The sequence below is a fragment of the Nyctibius grandis genome, chromosome 6, assembly GCF_013368605.1.
Source record: "Nyctibius grandis isolate bNycGra1 chromosome 6, bNycGra1.pri, whole genome shotgun sequence".
Taxonomy (NCBI): Eukaryota; Metazoa; Chordata; class Aves; order Nyctibiiformes; family Nyctibiidae; genus Nyctibius; species Nyctibius grandis.
Genome location: NC_090663.1, coordinates 18491075 through 18516336, shown reverse-complemented (window position 1 = coordinate 18516336; position 25262 = coordinate 18491075).

Below are 25262 nucleotides of genomic sequence, written 5' to 3'. Positions count from 1 at the left end.
AGCTGCTAAAGCACTTTCCTTCTTCTGTGGCATAAATACAAGAGGAAGGAAATAAAATTCTGCTTATATTCTATTAGATCTCAGTTTAATTCAGCATGAAGTCAAGTCTTTACAGGCCACATGGGCATGCTAACTATACAGTCAGGCTTGGGCTATATAGCCCACCTCTGTGTAACACAGCCTCACACAGCATTGCCTTCATGTCACACTGTCTCTGGAAAGAATTAGTCCCTAAAATCCCTTGCTCCTGAGTGTAAGCCTCTAGTGCAGATACTCTTCCTCTGGCCTCATGATTCTACCCCCTCCATACAGTGTGGATACTTCACAGTGGGGTAGGAGGGACACCTACTACCACATGTCCTCTTATCAAGCCTTATGTGACGCCTTGAGTGCTCACTCACGGTAATTTGCAAGCAGATGGACATACAACTAGAGATAGTAATATTTTTCAAGAAAAATAAAAGGACATTTGGCACACACTTCTAGAAAGCATACACTTCTTGCACTATAGGGAAGGACTAAAATAAAATGCTGATGACCTATGTTATCTGAACCAAGAATATTTATGGCAAGGTTTCACATCCTCCATGTTACCAACCTCTTGGCTAGCTCCATTCAGCCCAAGTTTAAGAATGCCCAGGCTACCCAGTCATATGAACTAACTACTAAAGTTTGGTAATGAACTATTCATATCGAATAGTTAATCTTATTGCAAGGGAATGAGAGATATTGAGCTGCTAGATTACGGGAAGAGACATTGCTGAGCTGTGTGAGCACTGGACTGTACTTTCCCACCTTGGGATTTAAACAATTGGCATCATAATGTCGTCAGCCATTAAATGAGTAGCGAATAAGGTAAATGTGAAACTGTTACTCACTGAAGCCCATAGTAGTAGAACTGAACAGCACTCAGTTAAACTAACAGACTGTGTTACAGTAGCTAAAGGAACATACTTCCTTGTGTAGCTGGTGGTGAATTTGTAGAAGTTGCTTCCACTACAGGTTGGGAAAGGAGTTCAAATCAGATCAAGAAGGAGAAAGACACTAAAGCAAACAACAGAAGGTGTCCTCTACCATCCTTAACCCACCAGCTGTGGGTGCTGGGGCAGGAAGGGAAGAGTGCACTGCAGAAAGTAGCTAGACTTACGTGCTCCCCTCAAATAGGGTTGTCTGCTGCCATGTCTGGAGATAGAACACTGAGCTACACAGATTGCTGCTCTAACCTGGTGGGGCATTGTCCTGGTTTGGCCCAAACCAGGCCAATTGGTCTTAGAGAAACCAAGGTCACTGCTAAATTCCTCACTGCTTATGAGTGAAGAGCCGAAGGGGGCTCGCACCTGCAGGGAGGAGCAGACAGGGCAGGTGACCCAAGATTAACCAACGAGGTATTCCATCCCATACATGTCATTCTCACTTTCCTATTTATCACTAGCCCACTGCCTCCTGGAGGTGGGGCCCAGGAGGGAGGGGCCCTCCTGTCTCCCACTGATTGGTACCAGCTTTGCCAATTCTCCAGTTAAAAGCCTGCAGGTGTGATGGCAGGGGAGCTATTGCATTTTCCCCTCTGCCCGTGCTGGGGGGAGCTACTGCATTTTCTCCTCTGCCCGTGCTGGGGGGAGCAACTCTGCCTGAGGAGGATTTCCAAGCTCTCAGTCTTGGCTTTGTATATATTTGTATATATTTGTATATATTTGTATATATTTGTATATATTTGATTATTTCTATTATTATTGTTATTATACTCTTTTTCATTATTATAGTTTATTAAAACTGTTTTAACTTTCCAACCCATAAGTCTCTCTCCCTTTTCCCTTTCCCTTTCCCTTGGGGGCGGGGGGGAGAGGGTTAACAGAGAGCATCTGCCACCTGGTTAATAGCTGGCCCAGCTTTAAACCGTGACAGATTTATTGGTGCCCAACGTGGGGCTCGAAAGAAGCTCCAACAGGTTGCTCTGATAAGTTGAATCCTGGCTCTGGTGGGAGGAGACCTGGAGAGCTCAGCTGAGAAAATATCAGATTTCTTCCTTTGAGATTTACAAGGGGTTGGAAAGTTAAAACAGATAGTGAAGATGGTGATGTCATTTTTGAATGCTGTGTTATCTCATCTTTTTATGGAGTTTCTTTCACAGTTGAGTATTGCAATGATGCCTTACCTGCCGTGGGCACTGTGTTATTGCTTGCTTATTATGAATGTTTACATGCAGTTTAGCAGTGGGTGCTGGTCGAAATGTATTGTTTTAGTATGGGGTTTGATACTGATTTATGCTGTGATAAACTGGGCAGTTAATATTCCGATCTCTTATCTCTATGACACAATGATGGGCAGCTTTAATCGCGAATCAGTAGCAGCAACTTCATTTGCACACTCCAGGCGTGCTTTAGCTGATTCTGTTAATGATTACACTTCCAGTTTTACTTTGGGAAATAGTACCTTCTCCTTTTCTGCCAAGCTGATTCCACTAGATTTTGCGAAATTAGGATGGTGCTGTCTAGGTGGCATGTTTTTATTTTTGGTTGTCCTGAATGTGTTTCTGATGTGGGATAAGATTAAATATCGGTGCAGAGACAGTTGTAGGTGTTATGCAGCCACCTCAGATCCTACAGTGTGTACTGCCGCTACAGCCACTAAACCCACTGAAACCTCGGCAGCCTGTACCACAGCTGCTACACCCCCCAAGACAGCCACTGCATCTACTCAGACTCCAGCATCTATCAAATCTGTACCAATTGCTCCTGTAACCAGGAAGAAATACCAAAAGAAATCAGCTTGTGAAGAGAAGGATGATGACTCAGAGCCTTCTAAGGCAGAGCCATCATATGACCCAGGTGAGGGCCCTTCTCAGGCAGAGTTAGGGCCCAACACAGATGGGGGTTTCCTCGATCGTCCTTTTAAAGCAGACCCATCACAGAAGAAAGGTCCTTCTAAAGCAGAACTATCACAAGAGGACTCGGACGTAGAGATAACCTACCACTCCTTATCCCTGAAGGACCTGAGAAATATAAGGAAAGACTTCAGCCGTTATGACAGTGAACCTATTATTACCTGGTTGCTCTGATGCTGGGACAATGGGGCAGACAGCATGCAATTAGATGGCAGAGAAGCCAGACAGTTGGGATCCCTGTCCAGAGATGGTGGTATTGATAAGGTGCTCGCAAGAAAGTCAAACACTATCAGTCTCTGGAGGCGACTCTTGTCAGCTGTAAAGAGCAGGTATCCCTATAAAGATGATGTTATGAGTCACCTAAGCAAATGGACCACTATAGAAAAAGGTATTAACTACCTTAGAGAACTGGCTGTGCAAGAGATCATTTATAGACACCCACGGGACATTGTAGATCCTGTAGATCCTGATGAAGTGGAATGCAACCGATCCATGTTCCGGAAGGTTGTGAAGAATGCTCCACCGACATATACCCATACATTGTCAATATTAGTCTGGGGAGAAGATGCTATGGCACGTTCTACTCTGGGCGAAATGGCTAACTGTATGCGACAGTATGAAGATAGTATTTCTTCCCCACTGCAGACACGCATCTCGGCTGTGGAAAAACTGACTAAGGAGAACAAGGACTCATTTAAACAACTGTCAGACAAACTGTCCATGATCGAGAATAAACTTGACTCTCTACCTACGCAGGCCCGCGTTGCAGCCGTTAGGAGAAAACGCTCTCCTACAGGACCAGCTCAAAGGAAACAGAACAACAGGTGCCAATTGCTACTGCCTTTTCCCCTCTGCCCGTGCTGGGGGGAGCAACTCTGCCTGAGGAGGATTTCCAAGCTCTTGATCTTGGTTTTGTACATATTTGTATATATTTGGTTATTTCTATTATTATTGTTATTATATTCTTTTTCATTATTATAGTTTATTAAAACTGTTTTAACTTTCCAACCCATAAGTCTCTCTCCCTTTTCCCTTTCCCTTTCCCTTAGGTGGGGGGGAGAGGGTTAACAGAGAGCATCTGCCACCTGGTTAATAGCTGGCCCAGCTTTAAACCGTGACAGGCATTGCATCTGTTCTCATATCCTTAGGTTATGCCTGCAAGCAGTAAGTAGTACTAATATTTCCCTTGCAATCATGCTTAAAATATCCAAATGGGGCCTACTGGAGTTACACACTACACAAGTGTGAAACTCAGACCAACCCTGTAAACCAGGGCATTTACAGTCTAAATCCTGAAACATTGCCATAACCCAAACCATTCAGAGGAAATACTAAACCTTTGGAATATTTGCAGATCCGTCAGGTTCGCAGGCATTCATGGATGACAAAAGTACTTTTCACAAATCACACAAATCACAAATGGTGATGCAAATTCACCATCAAAAGTGAAATTAATTGGAACAGGCTGACAGATATTCAAGTATAAGGAAAAAATGGAATTGCTTTGATAAGGTGTTTTGCAAGCTACGAGATTTTACTTAAATCACACAAATCAACAATATTCTTGGAGAATTATATTCAAAGATACTTCTTATTTTTTACAAGCTCAGGTGACATGAAGAATTAGTAATTTTGCATTTCCCATTTACTGATTCCAGATTCAAAAGCAGGATAAACAGAAAATCACTAATACTTTTCAATTAACAATACAATGCAGTGTAAACCAAATTTTATCTCAGAACCCTAGGCATAAAAATATCTGATGCAAAACCCTGCTGGTTATTATCTTGATTTCAGAATCTTTTGTTATCTTTCTTCATACGCCGTCCTCTAAATAAAATCATTCCAAGCTTTTGTGCTGACAATAACGTTGACAAAAACATTCAGTTAGTGTCAGGTGTCAAAACTCAAAAGTGAAGATTTAATGGAACTTTGCATCTTTAATTTAAGACTTTGAATCTGTTTTCCCAATGGTAGTGGTAGTGGCTCCCAAGATGCAAAAATCACATATGATATTTGAAAGAAGCAGCCAGGAGGAGACTATTCCATAGTTTGATTTACAAAGGAAGTGGCAAATATGACTGATTCAGTGTAAAGTCTGAATTCAGGTAAACTTTTGAAACTTACAATGTCAAGTCACTCTATTACACTGTTTCCAGCATTCCCTGATTACAGAACTCTCTGTAAGATTGGTTACTGATTAAAGTGTGATTTATTCCTTTAAAGTAAAGTAACCACCCTTGTGATACAAAGGTTAAAAAAATGCCTACTGGAAAAGACTATGAAAAATATTTAGTGTTATCATCTTAAAAAGTATACAGATGGCACTGAAAATATCTATAGCTCTGAAAGGATTAGACTACTACTATTGCTTCAGTCATATTTTTTCTTGCTCATTCATTCACAAAATGGTTTCTAATGCACCTAAAAACAAAAAAAAAAGTCCAATTCCTACTGATAAATTTTACATATACTAATATAAGACAAAAAGTCTTTTACAGAAGTGTGGGCTCTGGAAGTGGTTTAGTTAGGCTTAAAAAGCAGTGCTGCTTATCACTTGATGTCTATTGAGCTGGATGCAGACACTTACAGTGACAAGCAGCTGCCCAGGGATGTGGCTGCCTCCCAGCCAAGTGACACTGAGGACATACCACAAGAAGCAGCAGTAATGCAAGGGAAAGAAACAGGAAGCCCTCTGGTAAAACTGTCACTGATCATTGTCATGTCTTGTGTATGTTATTCTCCTTTATCCAAATTTATTTCCTTCTCCAGTTTCTGTTCTTGTCTATACTGATGTTTACCCTAGGGATTTCACTCTATCAGATCAATGGGAGTTAATGTAAGAGGGTATATCAGTGTGGTGAAAATGTGCCTTAGTATTTTTGGTGGACCTAAACAGCAAACGGCCAATCTCATAGGTCATATTGGAAGGTGAATGGGCTAACCAACTCAACTGAGATATGGTATAAACAAGGAGCTAAAGCTTTGAATTGACTTCATGACTATGTGCTCATATTCAGCATTACCTTAAACAACTGACTGAATCAAGACCAGGGTATTTTTAATACACTGAGCTCCAGAGACCATAAAATCTGTCTGAAACAAAGGCAAAGGATTAAGAAGTTAAGCTAAGGGATCAGACCAGCAAATTACTATCACACACTTTACTGTTAGCTGTGTGTCATCCAATACAGACCATGTGTTGCAACTTTTACTCCACTTTCTTTTCCACAACTTTTTGCACTTGCTCCTTTACTAGCTTATGCATCCATCCTGCATATGCCAAGTGGATTTTTGGTATAATACTTGGCTGCTAAAAGTGAATGCATGCTAGAACATGATTAAAAGAACAACAGCAAACTGATTGCTGAAGGATGTTTGCAGCAAAGGAGTCCTGGTCAAGAAGGTTTCCACATACCTAGCCTCCATTAATCAGTATTTTTTTCACATTTAATATAATTTAATTTCAACACGGATAGCAGCTAAAATTGGACTAACTCCAATTCTAAAGAAAAATCATTCTCTCCCTAGGATCCAACTTTTTCATCTTTTCCGTTCATAAATGATGCTTTTAAATAAATTCCACTACAGTCATGTGAAAAAAAGACCACCATTTTAACAAGAATTACGTTCAAAAATTAACTGTTACAAAATAAGAATAGAAGCTAGACAGGAGCCCATGGAAAATATAGATGTCATAAATATTGTGAAAATTTAGACTAAAGATACAGTCACTTCTGGAGCAAAGGAAATAAATATATCCCCTGTTGAAGCCAAGGCAGATGAAATCACTGTTTATTGCTTCATATCGCTGTTTGGTTGTAAATGCATTCAATATTTTTCCTCCCAATCAAATATTATTCTTTCCTGGATCAATGCTTTTATTTTCATTGGGAGATGTTAGAGAGTTAAGTTGGAACAACCCAGAGTAACAAAGTCTTATGCCTACAAATATTAAGGACAGTTAGAAAAAAAACTTCATATATTCTGTTATTGTGAAAATTATTACCTTGTGAACCAAAGCATCTATAGAAACCAAGGAATCTGAGATAAACCCTATCAGAGTTTAAAAAAATAAAATAAAATAAAGTCAATTGTTAAGGTTGAGCACTGTCCATTCAACATGTATAACCACAGAATCACAGAATCACAGAATCACAGAATCACAGAATGTTAGGGATTGGAAGGGACCTCGAAAGATCATCTAGTCCAATCCCCCTGCCGGAGCAAGATTGCCTAGACCATATCACACAGGAACGCGTCCAGGCGGGTTTTGAATGTCTCCAGAGAAGGAGACTCCACAACCTCTCTGGGCAGCCTGTTCCAGTGTTCGGTCACCCTCACCGTAAAGAAGTTTTTCCTCATATTTATGTGGAACCTCCTGTGTTCCAGCTTGCACCCATTGCCCCTTGTCCTGTCAAGGGATGTCACTGAGAAGAGCCTGGCTCCATCCTCATGACACTTGCCCTTTACATATTTATAAACATTAATGAGGTCACCCCTCAGTCTCCTCTTCTCTAAGCTAAAGAGACCCAGCTCCCTCAGCCTCTCCTCAGAAGGGAGATGTTCCACTCCCTTAATCATCTTCGTGGCTCTGCGCTGGACTCTCTCTAGCAGTTCCCTGTCCTTCTTGAACTGAGGGGCCCAGAACTGGACACAATATTCCAGATGCGGCCTCACCAGGGCAGAGTAGAGGGGGAGGAGAACCTCTCTTGACCTGCTAACCCCACCCCTTCTAATACACCCCAGGATGCCATTGGCCTTCTTGGCCACAAGGGCACACTGCTGGCTCATGGTCATCCTGTTGTCCACTAGGACCCCCAGGTCCCTTTCCCCTACGCTGGTCTCCAACAGCTCTGCCCCCAACTTATACTGGTACATGGGGTTGTTCTTGCCCAGATGCAGGACTCTACACTTGCCCTTGTTATATTTCATTACATTTCTCCCCGCCCAACTCTCCAGCCTGTCCAGGTCTCTCTGAATGGCTGCGCAGCCTTCCGTTGTGTCAGCCACTCCTCCCAGTTTTGTGTCATCAGCAAACTTGCTGACAGTACACTCTATTCCCTCATCCAAGTCATTAATGAATATATTGAATAGTACTGGTCCCAGTACCGACCCTTGAGGGACTCCGCTAGACACAGGCCTCCAACTGGACTCTGTCCCATTGACCACCACTCTCTGGCTTCTTTCCTTCAGCCAGTTCACAATCCACCTCACTACCCGATCATCCAGGCCACACTTCCTCAGTTTAGCTGCGAGGATGCTGTGGGAGACCGTGTCAAACGCTTTACTGAAATCGAGATAGACCACAATAACAATTAAGTGTTCCAGCTCCAATGAAATTATAGTCAATGGTCATCATCTAGTTTATATTTTCCTAACTCTTGCTTTGAAGTGGTTTCAATTACATACCCTTAGTTAAAGCAAGTTTTAAATGCCTTCTTGTTACGTCTGCTGTAAAAGAAAAGCAGATGGAAACTGAATGTTTAAAGATAACTGAATAGGAATATTTGTATAGAGGATTATTTTTTTCTTAATGGTTAATTAAACCTATTGAAAGTCCTAAGGAAGCCAAATGTCATTCTTGGGCTAATATTTCTATCTCTCTCTTACTTAGAGTTTTGAAAGGTCTGATCACTGGATTCAGTCACTAAGAGCAAAATTCACTAATGGTGTTGAAGGATGCTGCACACTCAAATCTTGCAGAGGGTTTACACAAGGAGGCAACATCATAGAAATGACCTGTGCCTTCTCCGCATGTTATATAGGGAGCTCCTTTTCAGTCCACTGGAGTTTGCATGGGGATCTGGGGATGCAGTGGCATCCTGTATTCTGGACTATGCTCTGCAACTGTCATAAAAGGAAAAAACATGTTGGGCAGCACAGCTGTCCTGCACTATGTGGGTTGTGGGTCCTTAGTTACAGATAACTGTGGCCATATAGAGCATAGACACAGAATAAGGCAGTGGCTGAGGGAGGAGGTGGGAAAGACAGGGCACGGGGGGATGTTGTGGAAGGAGACAGAGTGCTGAAGGGCAGAAGATTTTAGGGTGAACTATAAAGGAGAGAGTAATTTGCAGCTTAAGAGTTCATTCAGGAGGAGAAGTACAAATCTTTAGACAAGTTCAGATAAGAGAATTATGTTTAAGCTAAGGAAGTGAGTTTATTCCAGATGTGTTCGACAGCATGAGAACAGAAGTGGAAGTAGTGCTTTTTGGTAAGGAGCCAGTACTGGGGATTAGTCAGGTGGAGAGCACTGAGAGGGGACTGAGGAGCTGAGAGCACAAGGGTGGGAAGAATTGAAAATACAGGCTCTGGCATCAAGCAAAGGGAATGAAAACAAAGAGGGAAGGAAAGGAATTAGAGAAGCAGAGAAATCAAAGGGAGGTTTAAGAGCAAAGCCAGCTTCGGTAGAGATCACAAGGAAAGGATAAAACTGAGAAGGAAGGGAGAATAAGAGCTAGTGAGGGAGGGATGCTGGTGGTTATGGGGAGGAAATAAAGGGACTGGAGATAATTTGGGGCTAGATTTCAACAACTGAAGATGAATCTCTCACACTTTCCCACGTTATGCCCTGCAGAAAGGGTTTTACGATCACTCTTGATCTGTGCATATATGTAGTCTGTTCTGTCGGTCTATCTGATTTTGGTTTCTTTTTTCCTTCTCTTTTCTCTCTCAAACCTACCGCCTAAGGCCTTTATTTTTATAATTGTGTCATTCTCTTATGTACAGTCTTCCTTGTTCCTACTTTTTAGCATATGGTCAATACACTGTATTTTTTGCATTTTTGAGGTCAGTCTACTTCTACACAGGTGGCCCTGAGCGAGATTTAGAGGAGCAACAAGATCGCTGCTACAGAAAAGCTCTGTGATCAGAATTATTTCTTAAGGCAGAGGTGACTGACCTGGGCAATGAAATACATATGCAGCTCATAAAAGAGGAGGTGTTATGTCATCTGAATACCATTTTTAAAAGGTTGTGTGATTTAGGCAACTCACTCACCTACACCCATGTCCGTCTTCAAACAGATTACAGGACTATATTCTAAGTATGTGCCCATCAGCTTGTATGCATGCACACGCAATATATAGGCTATAAAGATATATTAAGTATATTACACTTCAAGCACATCTAAACTCGAGGCAGCAATTGCTTTTCCACAGAGAAGTAAACTCTCTGAGCTGAGAGTGAACACTTTTACTCAGCAGAAAAATGAGAGTAATATTGAAATGAGATTCTGGTGTCAGAAGAAGGGATAATGCACCCTCACCTTGGTACCTGGACACCTTGATGCCTGCACAGAAACATCAAAAACATGGGAGACTGAATCTTAGGAAAGATGTAAGTCAGTCAGCACTCATTGGTTTAGACTGCTGTTGACATCAAAAATAAAATAGCTTGTGAGCCCTCTGGTGGTATTTATTTTTTTATTTCTCAGATGTTAGCAGGATCCTACCATAGCAACAACATGTAAATGTACTTGGATACATATGCAGTATTGCTCTGCATATTTACATACACGTATATATATAATGCATACATATACATATAAATACATATACACACACAAATAGAAATATAAAGGATTAATTAGTGGCAGAGAAGAGTACCTTGGTACATTGTGAGAGTCACTGCCAGAGCAAGGGAAAGAAGAAATCACCTGCCATCATGATCTGAGTATTTATATGTAAGTATCCCACTCACACATGACAGTACTAGCATTATCCATCTGAAAGAGGGAATATGATCATACACTAACAACACTACTATAAGAAATTTAGAAGCATCTTTGCCTTCCCACATCACAAGCTCTACCTATCTATAGTATAGTGCCACCTGCTAAAAGCGAAAGAAGTCACTGTTATGATTCCAAGAAACAAAGTGTAAAATTAATTCCCTATAAGGTTCCAACTGGATTTGACAAATATAAATCCTTTAACACAACAGATATTAGAAATATTTTAGAATTGTTCTAGATCACAGCAAGTATCTGCTTAACTTAGTAATAATAACTTCCCGGTTAGGACAAAAGAAAGTTTCCATTTTTTTTTGTAATTGCAAAACTGAAATGTATCAAAAAATCTTCTCCTATATTGAAGAATTTCATATTATTACCATGCTACGGACATCCAGACATTGTAACCTTAAGAAACAAAGAAGAACCTAAAGGAATGGCATGTTGTGCTGAAATTGGTCTCCAGCAAATTTCAGTTAAGATAGTAAAACTGCAAGTTTACTACAGTAATTCATTATTAGATTGCATTATAATCCCTTTACCTAACTTGTAGAGTAAAATTTACATTTTAAGTGTTACTCTTTGACAAAGATAATAACCAAGTTTCATTTTCAGAAAATTGCTTTTTGTTGTAAGTGTTTGGGGATTCCTGGTTTAAATTTAAATGTTGAACTGTAGTGCTTCAACAATTACTATTGACAGTAGATATAGAAACTCTACCATAAGGGAATTTTCAGAATCCCTCTCTTTTGGATGTATTTAAGTATCATTTATCTTTAGGAGGACCTTTAAGTGATATGAGTTTTCAAATTCTTTCATATTTTCACCTCATTAAAAAAAAACAACAACATATTAATCAAAAAAACAGGTGACTGAAGAGTATAACTAAGTTGTTACATACACGTAGGGATTGGAGGGATTTTCACTGCTATAGTCTTTCATTTATAGGATCTGCAGTAAAGTGTCATGCTTAAAAATTGACAAATCTGTTTGACTCTAATCATCCACTTCCTATCGTCCAGTGCAGATGTTCCATTTTCTGGCACAAGAAGGTTCGAAATGTCAGTGCTGTGCATTTCATTTAATGCTACACTATGTTTCATGTCAGCTGGAAGTCAGGAGTGGCGAGTAGCTACACTTCCCCAAAGAGCTCTAGGAAAAAGTGACATCTCATGAGGACACCCCTGAACTTCTGGAGTGCATTGCGCTATGGTGCAGCTGTGCTTTTTCTATTCCTTTGGACGGGAAGAAAATAAATGTATTCCTGGAATTAAAGTGCCTTTGGAGCTCCCGTTCTGTTCCAGGAGGGAATATTTTGTATCAGACAATCACTAAAGGCAGCCCCCTTTTCCCGTCCATGCTCTACACCGTTTAAGGTGTGCCATTGCTCCTGAATACAGCAGATTGTAATTGCAAAATTAATCCAAAGAAGTTTTACTGTTGGAATATGGGAACTGAAGTCAACATTTCTGTATGCCGCTTTTAGCCTTTTCAATGTGCTGATCAGTGTCTTTGGGAAATCATTAGTCATTGATCTAAAGGTTTCAGTGGATTTTGTTTCACGGTCTTTACTCTCTGTGTGTCATTATATTTGTCACGGCGGTCAAATAAAGACAGGAGACAGAAGAATAGTTCCAAGCAGGCAGCAAAGCAAAAGCAAAAAGTGCCCGCGTTTGTTTTGCTCCATTTTTTATATCTTCCCCCTCTAGCTGGCTAGCTTTATGATTGGTTGCACTCGCTGTTCACGCGTCCGACCCCAACAGCTGATTGGCCGTCACGTGCTGGCCATGAGTCCATGGTTGGCAGCTAGAATGTCACTCCGCACCCTGTTTTTCTCACATCTTGTTTTCTTGCTAAATTCCTCTTCACTCTCAGGTTTAACCATTTCAAGGACATAGCTCCATTCCTTCAAGGTCAGGGCCGCCAGCAGCCCAGTCCAATCCCTCATCTGTGCATTGGTTAGCGTATCACTAAACAAGTTTAATAATACCTGGATTATATCCCCCCAAAATGCAGTGAAATTTAGATCACTGTTCTTTCAGAGCACCTTTGTTAGTCAAGTATTTACCAGAAAGGTAAAATGTGACTGCGATCATGACAACTCACGCAGGACATACCTATGTTGAGCAATAAAGTTAGAAGAATCCTAGAACAGTAGTGATAGACAGGACCTTTGAATTTGAACTTTTGACAGGTGATTTCACTGAGCTCGTGTCTCCACCACTCTGTGCAACGATAATTCTGTCTGTTTCAGTTTTTAAAAAAAAAATGTATGTATCTTCTCAGTCCTACCTCATACCACCTAAATGTTTGAGAGTTAAAAATACGTTAAAAATTAAGAACTATACTGAAAGCATTGAGCAAATTTCATCAAAATACTATCCAAATAACCAGCATACTGTATGTGACTTGCTCACAAATGATTTAGAGTTATTTTGGAATACCATTTGTGAAATAAATAGACATGGGCTTTATTTATTATAGTCATCATTTGTCTTCCACAACTCCAAATTAGAAATCAAAACACAATAAAATTTAAAATGGTTATTAAATCCAGATGGATCTTCAAATGAAAGCAAGACCTATGGTAATGACAGCCTTTAAAGGACAATGTCAACTTAAAATACATAAAGCAACTGAAAACGTTTTCTCTCCTTTTGTTGCAAGTAACCATTATATTAACTTTAAAAATACAAAACAATTTAGTTTTCTTAATTTTCCTGTCTTTTTCTTTTTTTGTAGATGTCTTAATAGTAATTTTTACTGTTTCTTCTCTACAGTAACTTAACATAATTTTATTTTCTTAATTTCAAATTCTACCTACTGAGATCCAGTGGGACTTGCATAAACACCTTAATATATGTACAGAGGTGCCTAATGGGATTTAGGCCCATAATTACTTTGTTTAACAAGAAAATGCCCTGAAGAAGTTCATAGTTCAAATTTTACCAAATAAGTTCTTTTGTCCCTCTGTACTTACAGAGTTGCAGCAGTATTCTTTACAACAACTTTAAAAGAAACATATTGCAGGTATTAATTCCTTCTTGGGATATGCAAAATACTTTAATCCACCATTAACTTCTACCAAAAGTGCTCTCTAATAAGTTGTTTTTAAGAGATAACATTGTTAGGCTTATTTATTGTGATATTTCTAGTGAGCTGTGTGCTGCTGGAAGTGTCAGGAGACTACACTTGACATTTTGCTTTCGTATGACACCACATTTGTATCCATAACACAAAGTGACAGAAAGCAAATCAGGGACAGTTGCATGGCTGGAGATGGCACAATATAAACAGCTTTTGAAAACATATAGTGTTTTATTTGTGTACATTGAATTCTCAATGGAAACGCTCATGTTTTGAATGGGTTGGTACAAAATCATCATGACATCCAGAGGTAAGTCCTCCTTAGGAAAGGATTTAGCACTGCTGAAGATCAGGTCATCTCCACAAGCAAAGAAACCATCAAAACCTTCCCTTTGATATTGTAACGTAGAACCCTCTAGGTTTCTCCTGAGTTACAGCACTGGGTGTTTTGTCATTTCAGGAACTGTAAAGGTGCACGAGATTATCACAAACAGATGGCAACCAGTCGGCCACATCACATCAGTCCTTCCTGTTCATTTGTTGGGATAATACTCCAGTAAAGAAGTCACAACTGGCACTTGCTAGGAAATGATATATATATTATCCTCAAATGAAATTTCAGAAGCCAAAGTAGAGAGGCACATAAAGGTCAGGCAGATTGAACTTTCCCCCTGTCATATCACTCATCAAAATTCCTTCTTTCTTTGTGTATATATTTATATTACTAGCAGTAGAGGAACATATTAGTTACCCAGAACATCCATTTTGGTTCCTACCTTGTCTAGCTAAGGAAGTGTTTGAGCCACATGTGGTAGACCACATCCTTTCTCTTATACTAGCAGGATGACGAAGGAGCACATCTGGATTCAAAATTTCATTTTCACCCTCAACATTTTTGTATTAACACACTGTCATACTTAATACAAATTGGAAAACACTTAGTCCCATAGCACTTGATTTTCTGGAAGAAGACAAAGCATGACATTGTGGAGTCCATAAACAGCAGGGGGTATAATTCATAGTAAAGCTATATAATATGTTCCATATACATTGCGGCTGTTGATAGATTTTATTACATTTCAGTTAAGGACCTTATTACATTTGCAGGCAAGATTTATTATATTTGGTTGTATTACTTCTAAAGTTCAGGATATTTTCACATTTGTAGCTGGCTTATTTCATCTATGATCACTGAGTTTACATCATAACCTTGTTATAACTGTAGGTTATGAATAATGTCACCTGTTGTTATGACGCTTGCAGTCAGTTTTCATTACAACTGTTCCTAATACTTCACAATATTTTGCAGGTGCTGGATATTACATAGCGGTTTTTAAAGACATATTTGGAAGTCAACGGAACATAACAGAGTAATGTCTGAAGTAAAGGCTCCTGCAACACAGAAATGAGGAAGCTGGTCAGCAGCTTGAAAAGAGAGGTGGGAGATTCCTGCTTATTCACATGCAGATTACCGAGTTACATACATGCAAACGGGAAAGTACTTCTAATTTCAGAGATTTCAGATATAATAATTTAACATAAAGAATAGTATTCTATTCTAAAAATAAGAATAATTTACTTTCTTTTAATCTTTCTGTGTTCATAGGAAACAAAATTTCACCCATACCTCAGTGTCCCATGGTCTTGATGTGGTGAAGATGTGCTGGTTTTTTTGGAACATCAGATGAATGTGGCTGATGTTGTAGTGGTTTTTTACACCCATCTTTACTTAACATGTCCCACGATTTTTGCCCATTAGCACCTTATGCCTTCCAGTGACAAACAAATGTTGTGTTATTCCGAAATCCTTTCTTTCATCCTGTGTCACAGCTCTCTCCCCCCTCTTAAATTTTAATGGAACAAAACCGCTTCATAAAAGAAAGTTATAAATTGACTTATCATGACCAGTGAAAAACATTGAACTAGCTGCCCTAAACCTAAGTTCTGATTAATCAAAATGCAATTACATTGTTGCAGTATAAAATAAAGATTCAGAGGATCAAAGCCCCTCTCTTCTGGTACTCATTTATGTGCTAAGACAGCTTCTCTACCCTTTATAATTTCACCTATATGAGTTTTGGGCCCCTCACTACAAGGAAGATATTGAGCTGCTGGAGCAAGTTTAAAGAAGGGCAATGAAGCTGGTGAAGGGTCTAGAGAACAAATCCTGTGAGAAGCGGCTGAGGAAACTGGAGTGGTTTAGTCTGAAGAAAAGGAGGCTCAGGGAAGACCTTATTGCTCTTTAGAACTACCTGAAAGGAGGTCATAGCGAGGCAGGTGTTGGTCTCTTCTCCCAGGTAACAAGTGATAGGACGAGAGGAAACAGCCTCAAGTTGCACAAGGGGAGGTTTAGACTGGATATCAGGAAAAATTTCTTCGCTGAAAGGGTTGTCAAACATTGGAACAGGCTGCCCAGGAAGTGGTTGAGACACTATCCCTGGAGGTTTTTAAAAGATGTGTAGATGCGGTGCTTAGGGACATGGCTTAGTGGTGGACTTGGCAGTGCTAGGTTAACAGTTGGGCTTGATGAACTTAAAGGTCCTTTCCAACAAAAACGATTCTATGATTCTATGATTTTATGTAAACGTGCTTGCCACAAAAGGAGGTCACACTGATTTAATGAAAAATCTTCACTGGTTTAACAAGATAGAAATTGTATAGTTTCAAAAAACTTTAATACAAACTAATGAAATCACTGAGTTTCAATTGCAGAAAAGACAACCATCAGTTGTTTAACTCTTTTTTAGGAACCACATTAAACTGGGTCTAAGAGATTACATTTTGCATTCACATATTTTAAATTGTTACTATCTTCTGTGTATAGATATCTCCGGCAAGTCATTACAGACATATATAGTCTAATACATGAAACAGCACTATTCGTTTGTAAATTCCTCCTTTCATTTCCCATGCTGAATCAGGGGTATCCTCAGTATAGGAGCTTTTTTTCCCCTGATCACTGGGGCAGAATCTGTTCACCAGAGAGTGCTCTTAAAAGCAATTTTCACAGGAATCTATAAGAACACCTCCTGCATGAGTTTAAGTCCCGTCTTACGTGATATCAAAAAGCAGAAGAGGCACTGTGTGTGCCAGATTAGTGAAACTGTAAAGTTCATACAGCATTTGAATTCTATCCAGAAGATTGTACAATTATGATCTTTCTGTACTCTTAGTCCCCTCTATAGTCCTTGGCCTAAACCATTTGAGAACAGCATTTGTATGCCATCATTATGGGTTTTAATCATGTGATTAGACTTCAACTGAGAGGAAAGAAATTAAATTAACTTTTTTTTTTTTAAGATAAAGAGTTTCTAATTGTCTTATCTCTTTAGTTATCTAAACATGGTTAAAAACCTAGCCCTGACTGTAATCGAGGCACACTTTCTTTACAGAAGACTTCACTTGGAGGAAACCATATCAAAGAAATGGGATATCAGTGCTCACAAATACAGAAGACATTCATAAAGGAAAGAGAATCAAAGGCATAGAGAAGCTCTGACCAGGAAAGGGGATTTGGAATTCTGAAATGACACCGACCCAAATGCTGTAGGACACTGAGAAGAAAGGAAACTGAGGAAAGGAATTAAATAGAGGTGTTTTACTGATTTACCTAGGTTCTGTTTATTTCCTGTGCTAAGGAAAAAATTTCTATTTTTGGTGCTATTCTTGAAATATGTGTTCCATGCTTGATCTAGCACTTAGCTTTCGAGATATTTACTGGAAATTAAAATGTCCCTGTCCTGGCTTTAAACTGAGAGTCTATACCAAGAAATATGATGAAGAGATCAGAAAAGACAAACTACATTGGTCTGAGAAAACTTAAAAACACTTAAGTCTAATGTGATATGACCTGCACAAAAGCGCCTATCAAGCATCTGTCCAGAATTGAAAGTTCAGCAAATGCCATTAAATAAATTTGTATTTTCAGTATATTGTCTTTTAAATGTAAAACATTACTGTTCCAATCCACCCCAAAAAAAAACAAGATGAGGCAATTATGGCCAATTCCTACGAAACAAGTACAGTTGCAGTTGTTAGTTTTCATCAGCAGAGATTTTTCTCCTTTTTTTCTTTGTTTTCCTTTCATAAAACCAAAATCATCCTGATTGCCAGCACAAGTTGCAATTCTTATACTTAGAAAAACACGATTTACTGAGAATCACTGAGTAGAAGCTCTTCAGTGTGTTACAAGCAAAGCAACTTCGCAGATCAGGCCTTCGCTGATTAATTTCATTCACCTAATTAGTGATGCTTCTTGAAAGAATCCTTCTTTTTTGTCCTTTTGCATTGATGGTTTAGGTTGGAACAGGCTTATGTTTTCCAGTTACATGTTCTCCAACAAGCATAACAACAGCATTTACATCTGAAAAGTTCACAAAGCACTGTGTTGTAGAGTGAATTAATCAGTGACCTTTCACTACCAGAAGTGTGCATGTCCTGATAATGTAGCTGAAAGCCCTTCTGGAGGCAGAAGGAGGGAAATAAAGAACATTGTAAATTAAAGGAGATTGGGACTGGGAGTCTCATTTTCTGTCCTCTGAGTTCAGAGATGACTATTTCTCACCTTAAAGACTAGTCTTACCAGGCAATTATTCACCATGCCCAACATATTTAAATGACATAATTGACAACATTTGTTCAAAGGACTGAAGAAGCTGAGATGATAAAAGACTTTCTTGCATGACTAGTGTTTCGTCATTCTGGGTCAGGGTTCAGGTGGCATGACAGAGAATCTGGCACCCAAACTGTGAATAAATATAACATATTTCAGCTGGGGTGTCTGATCTTTGAATAAGAGGTTCCACCCTTTATCATTTTCCCAGTATTTTGTGTATGATAGCATATATCTCAGTTGAAAGTACAGCAGCATGTTTCCAAGCAATGAGGGAAATAAATGATCTTAATTATAAGAATTCAAGATTAAACTATCTTGCATAGTCTATATAGACTGAATCAATGTTACTAGTCCAAAGTGGTCAGAAAAAAATTTTACTGAGTGCTGTAGCAAACTTAGGACTTCATACCTAAGCTGTAGCATTATTGACGTTCTGTGAGTGTTCCTTTGAAACTATAAATGGATGTATTTATTGTGTCTCAGTGCTTAAAATTTTCAGAGACGCAGAGGCTTATGGATTTTAATTCACACATACATATCTGAGGGGGGAAGGGTTTTTTTCCCCCCCTCTTGAGTTATTCATCCTCATCTTTTCAATCTGAATTTACTTAGAAACAGCAACTAGTAAAAAACTCTCAGGACTTACTAAGTCCATTTCTCAGCTGTAGTAAGACAACTACTTTCCAAGTGATTGCAACAAACTCAATGATCACATTTCACAGAATTCAAGAATGCCAGGCAAAATCTACTACTATATGCTTTTTATGCTTACCTTGACAAAACACCTGAGAAAAAATTAAAAGTAGATCTTCCTCTATCTATCTGTAGAGCCACTGTACAATGGCATTGTCTCTGTTTAGCCCACACCCAGGGCTAAATAATAACCAGTTCTTCTATCACACAATCTCCCCTCCACAACCAAAAAAAGGGAATTGGAAAAAGGAGGGAGACCACAGATTTAATAAAATAAGGGAACCAATATCAATGCTAATACAAAAGACATGCAGTTATACTTAGCCCATAGCATGGTGGCAAGTCCCTCCAGGGATCAAACCTTTGAGGGAGGGAAAGAAGAGGGAAAGAGGGGGAAAAATCACCCATCACCAGCAAGCTTTCCAATTTATAGTGAACCTAACATTAATGTTATAGAATACACCTGTGGGCCAGCCTGGGTCAGCTGCCCTGGCTTACTGCTAGTGGCCTTGATCACCGTACCACAGCTGGCCACAAACTAGAACAAAATGTAACAGAAAATTAATTCTGTAATTTTATCCCCATGAAACCAGGACAGGCATTAACACTGACCTGTTGGGATTACCTTCCAGGATATATGTGCAAACCACATTAGCCTTCCTGACATTTATATCACATTTCTTATTAATACTATAAATCATAGAATCATAGAATACCAGGTTGGAAGGGACCTCGAGGATCATCTGGTCCAAGCTTTCTTGGCAAAAGCAGGGTCTAGACAAGATGGCCCAGCACCCTGTCCAGCTGAATCTTAAAACTGTCCACTGTTGGGGAATTCACCACTTCCCTCTGATGATTATTCCAATGGCTGATTGTTGTTATCATGAAAAGTTTTCCTCTTGTGTCCAATCAGAATTTCCCCAGGAGTAACTTGTACCCATTACCCCTCATCTTTTCCATGTGACTCCTTATAAAAAGGGAGTCTCCATCTTCTTTGTAGTCACCTTTTAAATACTGGAACATGATGATAAGGTCTCTCTTAAGCCTTCTTTTCTCAAGGCTGAACAAACCCAGTTCTCTCAGTCTTTCCTCATATGGCAGGCTTCCCAGTCCTTCGATCATCTTTGTGGCCCTTCTCTGGACCCTCTCCAGCCTGTCCACATCTTTTTTGTATAGTGGGGACAAGAACTGAACACAGTATTGTAGGTAGATTAGGGTACGGCGACCGGAAAATCTCGGGCTGTAACGGAAGGTAGGCATGGCGAAAGGAGCAGGATGTGTCATTATCGTGCGAGTTCGTACGGGACAAGACGACTATATAAGGCTGTTGCGCAGTTAAATAAACGCCATTTGTTGCATCCTCACATTGGTGTCAGTGCTCAATGGCCCTGGGGTGCGGATAGCCTCAGGCCAGCCAGCAACCGAACGGAGCTTGCTGCAGACAAGCGGCAACAAGTGGTGACCCCGACGTGATTGCTGGGCTGGCGGACCGCAGGCGGTCAGAGTGGGTTCGCGAGCCATGGAAACCTTGATGAAGGTGATTTCGTTACTGGGCGGGGAATTTAAGATTTCTGTGAAATCGAAAGACGTAGCCCAGTGTGTGGACCGTCTCGTTAAAGGGGGGGGCGGTGGCAGGACCGGCGGATTGTTTACAACCGAATACCTGGGAGCTGTGCTCGATGCAGCTCGCTGAGCGAGTTATGGCAGCGGGTTCTGCCAAAGAATTAAAAACATGGGGAGTTATCTTGTGGCTGCTACGGACTGCGCGGGAGGACCGGGCGACATGGGATGCGGCTCGGACGTGTTTACATGGGGTCTACCCTGACCAAGACAGAAGTGACAGTGGTGAAACTCCTCCAACATATACTCTCTGAGAGAGGAATTAAATATGACGAAGCTGCGTTAAAGCAGTTACTGTTTTGGGCAAAAGATAAAGGACATTTTACAACCTTTAATGATGTCTTTGAAGTGCCTTTATGGGAGAAGATTGGTGACTCTCTCTGGAATGCGGTGTCAAGTGGTGATAAGGAAGCCTTTAAATTGTCTGCTACATGGAGGCTGGTTAGCGAAGCGTTAAAAGGAATAAAAGCAGAGAGAGAAGTCACACATACAGCTTTTATAGCTTTAGGACCACAGGCGCCTACTACCCCCTCACTGTTTGCTGGACCAACACCTCCCATGGCCCCGATGGCTGTACCGGTGGCAGCTCCTTTATCACCGTGGGTACGGACGGCTCCGAAAAAAGCTGAGGAGCTGGGAGTGAGAAAAATAGATACAGATCCATCAGAACCGGTAGTGCGCCCTAAAACACGAACTCGATTTGAACTAATTGATTCAGACGCTGAACAGGAGACTTGGCAGAAACCCCCTCCGAAACCCCCTCCCTCTCATTGATCTCTCTACGGATGAGGCTGAGCAGGAGGACAAGAAGGAGGGTAAACATGCTTTGTACCCACCTTTACCGGATTCGCCATTTACAGAGTCAGCAGTACCAGAGTCACAAGGACTTAAAGGACTGTTACCATCACGAAATGGACACGAACTTGACATGACAGAGCTTGGTAGACGACTGGAAGAATTAAAGACGGAATTGCAGCAGCATCGTTCAGCCAACGCCTCGGGACACGTGACTATGTCTCCCCCAAAAACCCCCCTCTATGTTCGAGACAAGTATTAGGGCCACCTCAACCTCCTTTACAACTCCCTACTCCACCTTTAGATCAGGGCGGGGGGGGAGGTTTGCGTCCATCTGGTAATGTGGGAGGTGAGGGAGAGGGTCAGCTTCCACCCACGTATACAGGGGAAGGGGGGGGAGGTGAGGGAGGAGTGAAATGGAAAGGGGTCATTCGAGATGTGTTATTAGAAGGAGTTGTGATTCCACGGGCATATCCGGTGATTGTGGGTGCGGGTCCTGAGGGAAGAAATATTTGGCAACAGTTAGATTGGAAAATTGTAGAAGAAGCATTACCACTATAGTTAGCGAAAGACAACACAGGTGAGGACTGCAGAAAAGTTGTTGCAGGGATGGCAAATAGTAATGCCACCTTAACTGAGCTAATGGATGCTTGTGAGAAAGTAGGAACCACCACATTTCAGATGGAGCATTTAGCAAAAACTTTTGCGGCGGCAATTAAGGTAGTTCATCGTTGTTATACATGCGAACAGGAAGGTCACTTTAAGAAAAACTGCCTTAAGAAGTTGAAGCTGAGTGGGAGAGATAACTCTGTTTTGATGTGTCATTGCTGTGGGAAGCTAGGGCATTTTGTGAAGCTGTGCAGGTCTCAGTATAATGCTCAAGGTCAGCTGATAACAACCAGCTGCAGAATACAGGGAAACTGGACAAAGAACGTGGGGGGGGAACCGTATGCTGACACAAATGAATCTTCCCAACCAGTTCCAGGCCTATGCAGTTAACTCGCAGCCCAAACCGCAGGGAGCGCAGGACTGGTGTTTCCACACGGGGTTAGCCTGTGCGGCTGCCAAGCCTTGGACCTGTGGCAAACAGGATAATGCTAATGCTGATTGTCAAAAGATCATTGAAGCTTTACCTGGAAAAACAGATTTGAATGCTATGATAAAGGCATGTGCAAAAGTGGGTACTGTGGAACATAAGGCTCAAGTTATGGCTGCGACCGTACTTGGGGCTTACGTCGTCACAATTGCAGCCTATATTCCAATTGTTAGCAGGGGACACAACTTTAACAGCGCCACGACACACTACTTCAGAGATACAGCAACTGATTACAGAAATAGAAAGCAGGCTACATTCCAAATTTGTACATCGTATTGATTTGAATCAGGAAATACAAATTATCACTTTGTTTGATAGGCAAATTCCATATGCAATAATTGGTCAATGGAATTCAGAATGATCAGATTCGTTACAGAGCTATTGGCACAGATTATTCATCAAAGGACGGATGCAATGTCGGGAGCTTGTGGCCAGAGATCCCTGCATCACTAACCGTTCCTATTTTGCAGCTCAATATTTTGAGTGGTGTATGGCTAATAGCTTTGCTTTGCAAACAGCTATGGAGAATTTCTCGGGACAGGTTGTTTACCACTTGCCCTCCCATCCTGTTATAAAATTGAGTGCGGAACTTCCAATTGCCACAGGAGTGTGGTGCGCAGACACTCCTGTGGATGGAACTACCATTTTTACGGATGGATCTGGGAACAGAGGCAAGGCGGGCCTTGTCTGGTATTCTGATGGCAAGTGGGAATCTATGGTAATACAACAAAAGGGTTCACCTCAGGTGGTAGAATTACGAGCTGTATTAAAAATATTTCAGAATTTTCCCATTCCCTTTAATTTGATTGCTGATTCAGCATATGTAGCTGGCATTATAAAGCAATTGGATAGATCTGTTATAGAGCATATATGTAATCGGTGTGTTTTTGAATTGCTGCAAGCTCTGTGGCAAGAAATTCAAATCCGAACTGCATTGTTTTATGTTTTACATGTAAGAAATCATACTAATTTGCCTGGGTTTATTGCAGAAGGCAATGCTCGAGTGGACTCTTTGGTTTTTCATCCTAAAACAACAATTTGTACCAGAGTGGAAGCAATAGCACAATTGCTTGTCAAAGTGCATAAAAGGATTACAGACATTACCAGACTAGACTCAGATGCTATCTATTTACCTATCAGAAAGGAATATCTACAGTGGTTAACAAATCAGTCAACTCTTTTTCAAATGGCCTTACAGGACTTTACTGGACAATTGTTAACACATTTGCCAAAAGATAAAAAGCTACAGTTTATTTGCAAACAGGATTGGGAAGAAAAACCTATCAGATCAGAGATACCTATGACTGGACTAACTGTTTTTACTGATGCAGGAAAGCGATCACATTCTGCAGTTATTACCTGGCAAGAGGATGGACAATAGAAACATTGTAAATTCTCAGGACAAACTGAGGACTCATTGCAGACACTTGAATTTTTTGCAATATATCAGGTTTTTGTAAAATGGACCAATAAGAAATATGCGACTTTACACTATTTTGCTACAGTTGCATCAAGCAATAAACCTCAGAGAGATACCTTATTTTGTCACCCACATTCGTAGTCATCAATTTGATCAAGATTTGAGCATTGGAAATAATAAAGCAGACACACTTGTATCCTATACGCAAATATCACCAAATTTATTTGAACAAATACACCTATCCCATCAATTCTTTCATCAATCAGCGACAATGTTAGCGAAACAATTTCACCTCACCATGGCACAAGCATGTGAATTAGTTAGTGTTTGTCCTAGTTGTCAGAAAATTGGCATGGGAATTGGAATAGGGGTAAATCCTCGAGAGTTGAGTGCGTTGCAACTGTGGCAAATGGACGTTACTCACATTGCAGAATTTGGAAGGCTCAAATATGTTCATGTATCTGTTGATACGTTTTCACATATAATATGGGCAACAGCACAAACTGGGGAAACAGGTCGTCATGTCAAACGACATTTACTTGCTTGCTTTACAAGTCTTGGGGTTCCACAACAACTTAAGACTGATAATGGACCAGCATACTGTTCATAAATTTTTTGTCAATTTTGTCAACTATGGGGTATTACACATGTCACCGGGATTCCGCATTCGCCTACGGGTCAGGCGATCGTGGAACGTGCTCATAGTACATTGAAACAGCTTCTGCAAAAACAAAAAGGGGGAGAGGAAACTGAACCTTCTGAGAGACTTGCAAAAGCTGTTTATGTACTTAACCATTTAACTTTAGCAGGAGATAAGGAGCGACCCCCAATTGTAATACATTGGGAGGCAGTTCGACAGGGAGCAAGCTATGTGCAAAACAAAGGCAAAGTGTGATATAGGGAACCAGGTACTAACGAGTGGTTGGGACCAGGGGAACTATTACTAATGGGTCGAGGTTATGTTTCTGTCTCTACAGGCGCAGGAGTACGGTGGATTGTTTCTAAAAGGATGGTTAGCCACATTATTAGAGGGAATAGTTTATATAGTTGTGATTATAATTATCATAGGGATCTGCGTGGGTTGTGTTGAGGCAATCATTGAGAATAGTATATGGAAGTAGTGAGATAATAAATCTAACTACTTCCAAAGGGGGAAATTGATACCGGATGGTTTAGCAACGGTTTAGCAAGAGTAGGCCTCAGAGTAGGCTCTAAAAGGCCTGATCTGTGTTACCTTTAAACAGAATCAGCTTTCCTGTCAGTAGTTTTCCTTTCAGCTAGAATAACAGAGAATAACAGTATGTTCTGAAGTAAACTGCA